This window comes from Vidua chalybeata, chromosome 1 (assembly GCF_026979565.1).
Source record: "Vidua chalybeata isolate OUT-0048 chromosome 1, bVidCha1 merged haplotype, whole genome shotgun sequence".
NCBI lineage: Eukaryota > Metazoa > Chordata > Aves > Passeriformes > Viduidae > Vidua > Vidua chalybeata.
In genome coordinates, this window is record NC_071530.1 from 37,887,505 (window position 1) to 37,899,887 (window position 12,383).

A 12,383-nucleotide genomic window follows, 5' to 3' on the forward strand; every position below is an offset into this window, starting at 1 on the left:
ACTCCAAATTACTGAAGTTACTGGCATTTAAAGGAATTTCTGGGCTTTTGATTCAATGAATTCCATGAACAGAATTTACCTAAAGATAAAAGAAATTGCCACACAGTCTTTCATCTATAAAAGCTATTGAACTTTCAGAGATTGAAACAAAAAGAGCTAGGGAAAAGGTTAACATGAAGTTACAATGCTAGGCCTGCTCATGACTCAGACCCTCATCAGAGTCTAATCCTGACACCATGACAACACTGAAGTACAATTTTCAGTGCTAGCTAAAGAAATATTAACAATATCTAGAGTGAAATAAAACAAGGGTTGGTTTGTCAACTGTTGTTTTCAGCACTTGGGCTGGGGAACAGTGGAAAGATATGGACTGGTAAAGCAAAGTGACTTCAGCAAAACACATTATAATGAATAGCCTCAATAATAATTTCCCCTAATCCTCTCGAGTCTTCCTTTTGGATAAAATTTCTTACAAGTGTTTAGCTTTTTTTTTTTTTCCTTCTAAATAATTTAGATATGTTGAGTAGAAAAGTCACAGGGAAAATGGACTCTTCTAGGCAACTGTTCTTCTCAGACACCTGACACATCTCCTTTGGGCTACACCTTTTCTATTCACAATTTGTGGCATAAAGACTAGAAGGAACATCTCTAGTTCATTCAGAGGAACAAACACCTTAGACTGAGTCCCAGTAAGTGTGCCAACCAAGACCTAGAAACCTAATCTCAAATATTTTGAGGTTTTCCTCAAACACTGGAGTCTACTTCCAGAATGCCAGTATATCCAGGAAAGCAAGAGTGCTGTAACTGCCTATCTTGCAGCAGAGCAAGAAGAGCAACAAGAGCTGAAGACTGCAGAGACAGTTGTTCTTGAGAGTGAAAGGCTGAGCCAAGAGGACACAGACATCCTGGACTCAGCTCACAGCCTTGCTGCCAGCTTCCTGCCAGGGGTGAGGCAAATCAGCAAAATGCTGTAGCCCAGTTCCCCACCTACACAACAGGGTCATATCTTCCTTTCTCCCACGCACATTCTGTCTCCTCACTAACAGCTGAAGACCCGGCAGCAGCACTGTTCCTGACACAAAACCCCCCTGCCCCAGCCTCCCTGAAGGGGGACAAGGGACCTATACATCTGGATGGAGAGATCATCACCTGAAAACTGTGCCATGAAATAGTACATGCAAAGCACACATATGTGCCATGAAATAGTGCATGCAAAGTCTCCCAAAACAAAAGGCTGATGAATGTGCCCATCAACCAGAGAAGGGATTACTCTGACCCTGCCAAAAGAAGAAATGAGCTGCTGCATTCTGAAACTACAGGTGTGACACATACCTTCTGATTACAGGTACCTCAAAGGAGTTTCCAAACACCTTGCTAGAAAACACAGTTGTGCCCAGGATGACCATCCACTTCTGAGTAAATGTACTGTAGCGTTGGTGTCTCACTGCTGCTCCAGCTGTGTGCAGAAGTGCAACCTGCACAAAAGAATAAGTGAATTCATAAAGGAAATAGCTTTCTGCCATTAACATCTCAAGTCCACTAATAAAAATCAAATTTATAAGAGGTGTTCTAACAAGTCTGGTTGTGCTGTGTTCTCACATAAGTCCTGATCCCCTTCAGGGAAATTCACAACACTTCCTCAGGTGTATTTAAAGTATGCAACACAGTATGGTCACAACTCTTTTAAGACCTCAAAGAAGCTATAAGTTTTACCTTGTAGTATTATTCTCAGTAGCAAAAAGGGTTGTAGTTCAGAAAAAAGAAATAGTCTCAGCTTCAATTTACTATCTTGATTTATACTGAGTGTAATCTACTTCACTTGTAAACAAGGGTTTGTTCTGAGCTTTTATACAAGTAAAATACTATAAGCCAGTATCATGATGCAGACAAAGAGGAGAACAGAACTGGGTTAAACAAGCATTTCCAGATTGATGAATTGTGCAATTTGCAACCTTATTGCTCCTTTAACAAAGGAGCTTGAATAATTACAGTTACTTTGTTTCCATTAAAAAAAAAATCATATGGGGGTATTCTTTGTAACAGGTATTAAATGAAGTCAAGAGATTTGAGGGGGTTTAAATTTACAGCACTGATGCCAGGGGTTGAAACCAATTAATGCTAAAATAAAAATCTAGTAAGGGAGAAGAGATTCATTTTGATGAACCTACTTTTATAATGCAGGTCTCTCAGACAGCAGCTTGTCCTTGGAGTGTCTTGAGGTGTCCAGGCAAGACCAGCAAGGGAAGTGGAAAAAGCAAAAGGAGCACCTGGAGTTTTGGAGGTAGATCTGAAACCTTATTCCTCTATAGAATTGTATGGGGATCTATGCAATTCACACACCTGAAATTATAAAACAACCAAGATTCATAGTTCACACTTCATGATTTGGGTATGTTCATGAGCTAAAAATACTTTTAAAATCAACAGTAACAATGTGCATTTGTTTGAGATAACAAAACCATTTTTACTTTTGTTAGCCAGTAAGAAGCTGATGGTTTAGATAGGATTCCAAGGATACTTCCAAAGTTCTCATAGTCCAGGAAAGAATTCTTCAAAACAAGTAAAAATACATAACATAGCATACATAACAGAAAGCTGAATCTTCAAAAAATAAGTTGGGCTCTGATGTACCATTCTAGATTTTTAGGGGTAATAATTCCTACTGCTCCACTCACTTCCACCAACTAATGCCATTCAGAAGGTACAGCAGGACAGTCAACCCTGAAACCTGATTTCAGTTTTCATGTCTTTGCTGATATTTTCATATTTAGGTCAAAGGATTATGCTAATCAAAATCATGGCACAGAAATTAAATACAGGAAGGAATTTTAACAAGTAGCAATGCACGTCCCCAGGTTTTCTGCTTTACTAGCACAATGAACAGCTAATATCTGCACTTAAAAATGCTTCCACTGTCACTTGTCTACAGCAGCAGGAGGAATTTCCTGGCTTCTTTACACTCATGACCATATATGTTATCAGGCTGTCTTCTCATGCATAATGCTCATATGGGTTTGATTATAATTATAGATCATAATGTCCAACTTCTAAGTAACATTTTTCAGTAGTGGATTTCAAAGCATATCAGAAAGCCAGCCAGCATTTTTAGTCTCCTTTTATATGTGGGAGAAGAGTTTCAGAATAGAAAAGTGACTTATACCAGGATTATTCACCCACCAGCACAGCACCCAAAATAATACACAGTCCATAAAGCAAAGTTTTACCATAACTGCTTAGCTGCTATCAACAATTGTTAAAAATCATAGAGGAAACACTTGCATATTGAAAAGAGTGAAATACTTGCTCTTTTTTGACAGCAGGAGAAGTATTTTTGTATCATTGCCCACCAAGTTGATATAAGACATTGCCTAGCTAAGGGCAGCAGCATTTTTTAACCAGCAGACAGATTATCTGACAGGGGTCTCCATACTGCTCCCTCTAAAAGTAAATTGGAAGAGCAAATGGGAACTTTTAGCAGCACAGAGAGAGATGAAGCCAGGAAAAAAACAGGCAGATGAAGCAAAAAAGAAAGAGTATGATCAGCAACAACAAAGGGTAATATGAATCATAAGGGAACTGAGAAACCAATTCAGCTGTGAGACTGTCCAATGAGGCACATTTCCCTGACAAGTGGAGTCAAATAGAAGATCTCCAATTCCAGACTCTCCCCAGGGAACTTCTCTCAGCCCCAGGGCCAGTCACTCTCTGGTGGGGCTTGCCAAGACCATGATTTGGTCCTTGAGTCTCTAACATACAATAATACCAGAGCAGATCACTATTAAGCCTGATTAATCCATTATCTTTCATACAACTGCCTGGATTTTCAAAACATTCCCTTTTATCTTTTTAATGTACAAGTACAGAAAGTGCTAGTGATGAGACCACCAAGCATGCTTAGGCTCAGGTTATGAGTCCCAAGAGACCATCCAGAAATCAGTTCCTGGCTGAATGAGCCAGCAGCTCAGATTTAGGGGCAGTGAAGGTCACCCAGATCTTGTCCACAACACCTGTAGATTACACAAAACAGTGCACATCTGTCCTGGGAAAAACAACTTAAAAGCAAGGCTGGACTGGAGAAGAAGAAAAAAAAAAAATTCACATTACATTCCTAGGAAGAGAAACAGACTGAATTATAAAACCGGGAGTGAGCATCTCTTGCATATAGTACTAAGGCAGAGGGCAACTAGGAATGGTGTTTTTCTAAATGCTGCTGGCACAGCTCATCCTCCCAGAGAGTCAGGTACCAGAGCAGTAGCTAAAGGAGTAGTGGGCTGAACACACCAGCCCTGATTTGAAATCTGATTACATCAATGGAAGCATTGCATCTGGCATCAAGAGTTTTTGGATCACACCCAATATCAACAGCAGCTTTGAACTGGAACAAACTTTCATCATTACACAGATCTTCCTTGGGCTCCATCTTTATCAGTTTTATTTAACACAGAATGACAGCCCCCTTTGCATATGAAACAGCTGGGGAAAAAATTAGCCAGATCTACTTACAGTGTAGAAAATTAGGAACGTAAGTCAAATTTTTGCAGCATGAGTGAGAAAGCTCTGGAAGTTCTCAAATTAAATTAAAATTCACCTAGTCAGCCAGGCTCACTGGTTTGCTCAGTGTGTTCACACCTCCCAGCATGCTGATCTCTAGACATAGCAGGAGTACAGAGCAACAGAGTACAGACCAGTGATGCCCCTTGAATCTCCAAGAGTTTGTTCCAATTGATGCCACATAAACACAGTAATCTTTCCCAAAGGCATAAACTAATTTAAGAGACCACAGAAAAAGTCAGTTTATTTAAAAAATTGAGGGAAAGGATGGAGAACACATGAGGCAAGTAAGAGTAAAAGGAACATTTTGTTTCACAGAGGAGTTGCACAGAAAATTAGCATGCTCACATGTGAAATACAAATATGTGAGGAACACTAACTATATTTTTTATCTCTGATTTTTTTTCTAGATAGCATCCTCCAAAAGACCTTTCTAACATCTTAACTTCATCTATTAACAGAGTCATAAAAAACTCAACAGAACTTTAATTGAAATAAAGAAGCTGAATCCCCACTGGAAATCCCAAAACACACGGCATTGCAAAAGGAAATACAAGACAAACATAGGAGATGGCTGACTTTGGCAACAGTCTGGAAGGGTTCCCCTTAGCTCCTCCTCCAAAAGTTTACTTCCAAACATATTCTCATACAGAAATCAGTTCTCTGCACCTTAAGAAAAGTACATATAAAATATTATGTGGATTTTGTCAGTCATGCCTTAGAGTTTCATTTTTCTTGGCCAACTGCAGGAAAAAGATATAAGACAGCAGAATGAAAAAAAAAAAAAAAAGAAGAGAGACATTTGGGAGTGAAGGTGAAGTAAGAATGTGAGGGGCAAGGAAATGTTAAGGATGGGGTGGAAATGAGAAGTCTGGAAGGATAAAGCAAGGAATGACTGAGTGAGAAAACTGTATCTGGAAACACAAATGTGATAATACAGACGCAGTAAGGAAAGACAATACCAGGAGAGAAAAAGACAGTACATGAAAAAAATAGTACCTTATCCCTTCAAAATTGTCATAACCTATACACAGAGCAGGACTGAACTAAGGATTCACTATCAATGTTCATTCTATCATTACCTAATTTGTTTTTTGGCAGGCGCTTAACTTTACAGCCTTCATATCCTTTTAATGTTGTTTTTGAGTGCTTGTAACACCTTATCTGAGAGGCCGAGACTTACCCATCACAATTGCAGTTTTCAGATTTAAATGCTTCTGGAGCAACCAGAGCATCAAAGTGTGTCAAAACAATCCTTTTTCACGCCCAGCACACTTGGAGCTAAAATGGTCTTCTTTGAAATCCTTTGAAAAAGACTCACTTCTGAGAGTAGAACAAGCATGAAGAATTGCACATCAAGAAGTAATTTGGGGGGATGTTATAAACCATGTACAAAGACAAATTAGAATGAAAGAGACATCCTCTCTGTGCTGTCTAAATTGTGTGGTACCCCCATAAACACAAGGCATTTGCCAGTAATCCTCAGGGAAGATACCTCCAACAACATATTTCACAAGGTTTAAAGAGAACTTTCACAATGCAACCCACGGTTTGGAATTCTTAGAACTTAGGAATTGCACAACATCCCTTCTTATGGATGGCATCCAAACATGAGACATCTAATCTGGAATGGCTGGATGCATTCCTGGATGTATCTCTGCAGATGCCTTTGAAGGATGCTGTAGCTGAAAAACTACTGCAAATAATTTGGGTGCTGAGCAACTTTAAGCATTGCCTCCAGTGAAAGCATTTAAAACTTGCAAAAGATGTAAAGACCAGTAGGCCAGTTCACTATTTATTTACTTCAGCTTATCTTTATAGGTTTGGCAAAGTAGACAAGAGTTTCCCAATTAATCTTATAAAACAGTCTTATACTATGGCCTTTGAGATATTTTCTTGGAATTACATGTGATCTATTTTGCTTGATTTTCAGCCTCCTAAACATATATTATTCATAACACTAGATCTTTGGTGCTAAGTAAGATGCCTCATGTTTGGATGCCATCCATAAAAAGGGATGTTGTGTAATTCCCAAGAACTTCAAACCATGGATCCCAGATCCCAAATGACAGAGCAGATAACAAACGTTCAGAACAGGTGAGAGCACTGAACAATGCGTGATGAGCAGCCTTGGCACAAGCAGCCTCTGATAACCTCTGAGATCCTTTCTGAAAGCCCTCTCCTTTGATCAGAGGCCATGAGTAGTTACCTAGTTATAGCCATTAGGCAACACTGTAGACATTGCTCTAATAAAACTGATGAAGCAAGAAAGGTTGCAGTTCACTAGTTCAGAATATAATAACCTAATAATATAATAACCTATAATAACCTATAATCTGTAGCCCATCCATTTTAATTACTCTAAATCCTAATTTCATTTATGTTAATTTTCAATAAATAAGCGCAATCCAGCACTTTCATTGCCACAATCTTCTAGAATAAAGTTGCATCAACTAAATATTTAGCCTTAGTTACAGGTTTGTTTGAATACAGGCCCTCTTGGTTTAGCCAATAAAAACTAAGTCACTCAGTGCCACCACGAGTAAGCATTCAGTGGATAAACAGCATCTGTTACTTATGTGAGGTAAAGGTTTTCCTTTGCTGCTTTTAATAAACTTCTGCATTGTAGGCATCTCAGACTATTGCTACAGCTTTCTGCCACATCTGCTCTCCATGAGATACAAGACAAGAATCAACAATTAGAACATTTTAAAGCGCTTTTATGTCATGCTTTTAATTTCATTTCTGTAAGCTTGGGTAATTTTAAAATTGATTCATTTGAGCATTTCTTAAGTTTTGAGTGGCCAAAAGGGGAGATGCAAAATAAGCCCCTTTAATTTTCATGCTATTAAAAAGCAGTTTGCAGGATTGGCTGGAGCAATTTACATTAAAAGAAGCATCTGTACCTTAAAGAGATATTACCAATATTGCCCTAGCATCACACCCAAATAGATGGAATTCTCTGTGTTTTTATCACTTTCAGTAATCTCCAAATTCTACATTCTCTTGGGGAAGATTCATGGCTCAGTCTGATACATTGCTGCCTCTGCAAAATTGCAATTCAGCCAAACAGCAGCATCAGTAAATGTAATGTCCCATTCAATTCATTGTTCCAGATATGACTTTCAAAGCCGAGCAGGGCTACTTATAAAACAATGATATTAAAAAAGCCATTTTTATCTTTCTCCATATATTTGTATTTACTAGGGAAAGGAAAAAAAATCTATGAAAACCACTAGTGCCATTTTGCAGAGTAATAAATTACATCCTAAAACACAGGAAATGAAAATACTGTGATCCTCCTAGTATCAATGACTCTGAGTACAGAATAATATTGGCTGCATATTTAAACAATCCAACTGATAATTAAGGCTACCACATATGCAGGGTAGTGGAAGTAAGGCAGTCACATCAAAATGAAAACAGAGTACCTTGTTTCTTCATTTCCTGGTTCTTTTTCTGTATATCTATTTGTAAGCTTGCAGTTTCCTTGGTATGCATTTTAGTTTTAACATCTGTGCATGAACCTAGATAAAGCATATAAATACATATATATCCATATTTAACATTTTATATCTTTCTGAAGGAAAGCATATACAGAGTACTAATAATGTTGTTTCTTTCCCAGAAAGAGCTGTGAGTTCCAGGAGTCTGGTCATATCTCAAGGATGACATATTTCAGTCTCTTAGGTGAAAAGAGGCAAAGAGATAGCCAGCTGGCTCGTGTGAAGTTAAATCTTCTGTGCCAGCTGGACCAGCAGTAGCATTGCTGTTAGCTTTGGAGACTGCTGCCTGCCTACTAACTACAGGAAGACCAGAAGAGTCAAGAAGTAAAACCTACATGCAAACAATTTTCCATCCCATATGGAGTTGTCATTATCCCTGTGAGCGTAATTAGGTTTGCCAGATTTGCAGTGCTGTAATGCAGCGATACCCTGAGTCAGACTGCTCAGCTGCTTGCCACTCACACAGCATTTCCAAGTCAGGCCTCGTTACCCTCGTGGCAGTGAACAATGAGGAGAAGGTGGCAAATTAGCACTGCTGCTCCTAGAGGGAAGCTGAAAAGCTCTTGAAAGAAGAAAGGAATTAGATGCTCAACAAAAGTGGAACATGCACCTACTCCTAACCCTTCTGATTCTTAAACCCCAGATACCTGGTTATAGTCTTTCAGTTAAGGTACAGCCAGTGTGTCTGCCACAAGATAAGACTTTCTGCAAATAACCTTAAAAAACCCAACTTCACTGACTCTCAGCTGCTGAACTTGACAGAACATACAGAATATATTTAATTTCTTTTATCTTTCACTAACTTAATATAATAATTACCACATTTCTGCAACATTGCTAAATATACCTGAATATGACACTTCGTTTGAAACCCCTGAAGCAGAGACCATGGCTGAACTCAAATTGTAAGTTGTCAGGGACTGTTAAATTGATTATGTGTATGTAAGTTTTATAGACAAAGGAACTGAAGGGCAGAATCTGACTCACACTTATCCTGCAGATCTGTGGCAGGAATGAGAACAGAGCACATATGCCTTGACCTCAATCTTGCGTGTGAGCTGAGTGCACTGTCTCTTGATTTAACCTGTGAATTTGGTGAAGAGACAGCTGTGAGATTTATGGTATCTCCTGTTAACCAAGAGCACTAACACATTGGATATTTGGAGCAGCTCTTTCCACAGTTATGCAGGAAATACTAAGTATAATCTCCAAGGAAGAAGTCAGCTTGTTCAAATGAAGGAATCTTAATTCTGAATCTTCTTTCCAGATGTAAACAGACACCTCCAAAAAATGCCAGCTGTACTATCTCCTATTACTTCAACTGAACTCAGAAACACAAAGAATGAAAACACATTGACTGAAGCAGATTTAAAATAATTTCACATCAAGCCAGCGATAATAGAGAACTACCCCACTCAGTGTTTCACCCATACCTCTCATTCATGAAGATGGGACCACCTATCTAAATCATATCAAGCTGCTTACTGCTGTGAACATAAGAAATTACACTGATGACACAATAGGGCAACATTAAAAACATAGAGAAAATGAGATAAATTCAATATAATTGATGAAATCATTCACAAAATAAGCATAAGCATTCCAGGCTCTGCAGCCTACAGCCCTGACCTGTGACAGTCAAGAACATGATCAAAGGTCACTCCATCTCTTCCTACCTATACACTAGGGCTTGCTCCCCTTTCAGCCAGGAAAGGAAAGGCAACTTTAGGTCTCATCAGACAAAGTCTTGGCACGTAACAAAACTTTCTACCAAAGACCGCCAAGGGATGTGGATCATAGAGTTAATCCCAGAGTTCAGTAGCTGGAAATGCCTGCTAAAACAGATTTCAAGGACAATGAACCATAAATATAGACACAAAAAAGAGAAATGCAATGCTATTGCACCACAGATGGTAGAAGTCAAAGCATCATGTATTACCTCTGTAAGACCTTGTTTAGAATTAAGCTTACAAATTTCAGTTACATGTTTTATGATGCATTAGGACTACTACAAGTCAGAGGAGGGCTAAAGATGATCAGAGGAATGAATGCTATTTTACATAAAAATGCCAGCAGTCTTTGGAGAGCTGTATATGAATTTTCTGGGTTAAGAACACTGGAGGGAGAAAACAGCTGTTGAAATGCAGTGCAGACTGAAGAGTCAATGTATATAACCAGACTATAAATAAGCACAGACCGGACCCTCCATAAGACAAATGCATATCTAGAATGTTCTGCTCATGCAGGTAAGAGAAGACATCTGAAGCAATTTTGGTGGAGCTGGTGCATTTATAAATAGGTTGACATGCCAATATGCTTAGCACAGCAGCTTGGATTTGATGATCTATTAAATCCTTTTCACTTCTGTCATCACATATTTTGCTAAGTGATTATTGTAGTGATTGAATTATGAAAATTCACGTATCACTACAACAAAACCCACCATGGGCTGCTGCTGAACAAAGCAGATCATTTCAGAATGTTTATACTGTTTTGCATGGAGGAATGGGTTGCTTTGTGTGTCCAAAAATCTTTTTTTTTTTTTTTTACTATATAAAGTTGACCCCTAAAAAATACTGGGTTTACTCAAATTTTACCAGTCTGATAAACTTTATCCCTTTGTCCCTAAGCCTAATACTTGTTTTATGAAAAGCTGAATGACACCAGACTCTATCATTTTATTCTTTGAGGTAATTTATAACATCAACCATCTGCCCTTAGAGTGGCATAACACAAGACATGAATGCAAATTGAAGGTGAGACATTTGTCACCAGAGCAGAAACAATTTCATTCCAGATAACATGTGTTATATACAACCATTCCTCATATTTTAGTTTTCCTTGTTTGCCTTTATTTATGGGCCATAAAGCTGTAATTCAGCAGTGAAGAATGAAACACTTTATTGAACTTCTACACAGTATTTACACTTCTTGCATCAGAAGTCACTTTTTCATGGTAATGGGACATACTGGAAATCCCAGAGCAATGAAGATTTATGGACCTCTGAACTGCACTGGTAGAAATACAGAGCACCAGGAGCAGACTCCCACAATGAGCTCAAACTACTAAACTTTCATGTTAATTAGAAATCTCTGGAGGATTTATGGGTAACAGCTTAAGTTAATGGGAACTTCATTCTCTGTCATCCATCGTTCTTGTACAGACAGTAATAACGTAGGGAAAATAATAATTAAAAAAAATTTAAAATAAAGACAGTGTCTGACAAAGGAATTTTGAAATGTTGCAATCCTTTTAATTTACAGGGTTTTGCCAGAAGTTTGGCCTCTAAGAATTCATTATCAAGTCAGTTGGTAACACTTTTTATATGCCAAGGATATTTCTAAAAGAAAAAGCAATTTTAATTTTAAATAAATAAATAACAATAAAGGAAACCATAATGAGTCAGGGAATTGATAGGTAAGAAACTTGTTGCTTGCAGAATACTGTCAGGTCAAACTTTAGCCAGTTTCTTGTGGGAATTTGGGTATATCCTTACCCTTATGCATGGGCAGCTCCATTTAGGACAGCAAGGCCATTTGAGATGAGTCAGATTAAGCCCAGGCCTATATCTCTAGGGGTACACAGCCTTAGCTACACCAGAAAAAAAAACTTATGATTTTACAGAGAATTCAGAGGTTTAAGTCTGTCACCTGCACTGACCTTAGTTCTGACAGATGGAAGCAATGGCAAAAAAGTGCCTCCAAACACAGTTGCCAAATCACCACAAAAACACAGATGACTGCTCACAACAGGCAGTTTTAGCCAATGCTAGGTGAAACCACCAGGATTTAAAAATACATTTAGGAATAAGACTTTGGGAATCATCTCCCAGACTTTTCAGAGATTGAATCATACCTAGATTCTCAAGAGTCACCAAGAAATTAATTCCTATACTCTGCTTCAAAACTTGTGGGTACTTCTTTTTATCCCTCTGTTTTAGTACAAAGGGACAATCCTTGTGCAAAATGTCATGTCATGTCAATGCTGTGAGAGAACAAATTTGCCCAGGTGAAAACTGTCAGTTTTAGTTGTACGGTTTTAAGAGTCACAGAACATGAGACTATTATGCAGATGTATCTTGAAGTAACTACATCTGTCCATACCTAACTGAAATTGCTTCATGAGGAAAAATCCAAGCTGTTTGACTTTCCAAGCCAGGTGCCACAAAGTGTCATTTTGCTGTATCTACCCACTATCAAAACAGAGTAACAGGAGTGAATTAAAAAAAAAAAAAAAAAAAAATCAGAGAAGTTTGCTCATTATCCTGTTAGCAACCAGAATCAAGCCCCATGAGATTTGGGTTCTTTCCAGGGCTGCAATTAAGA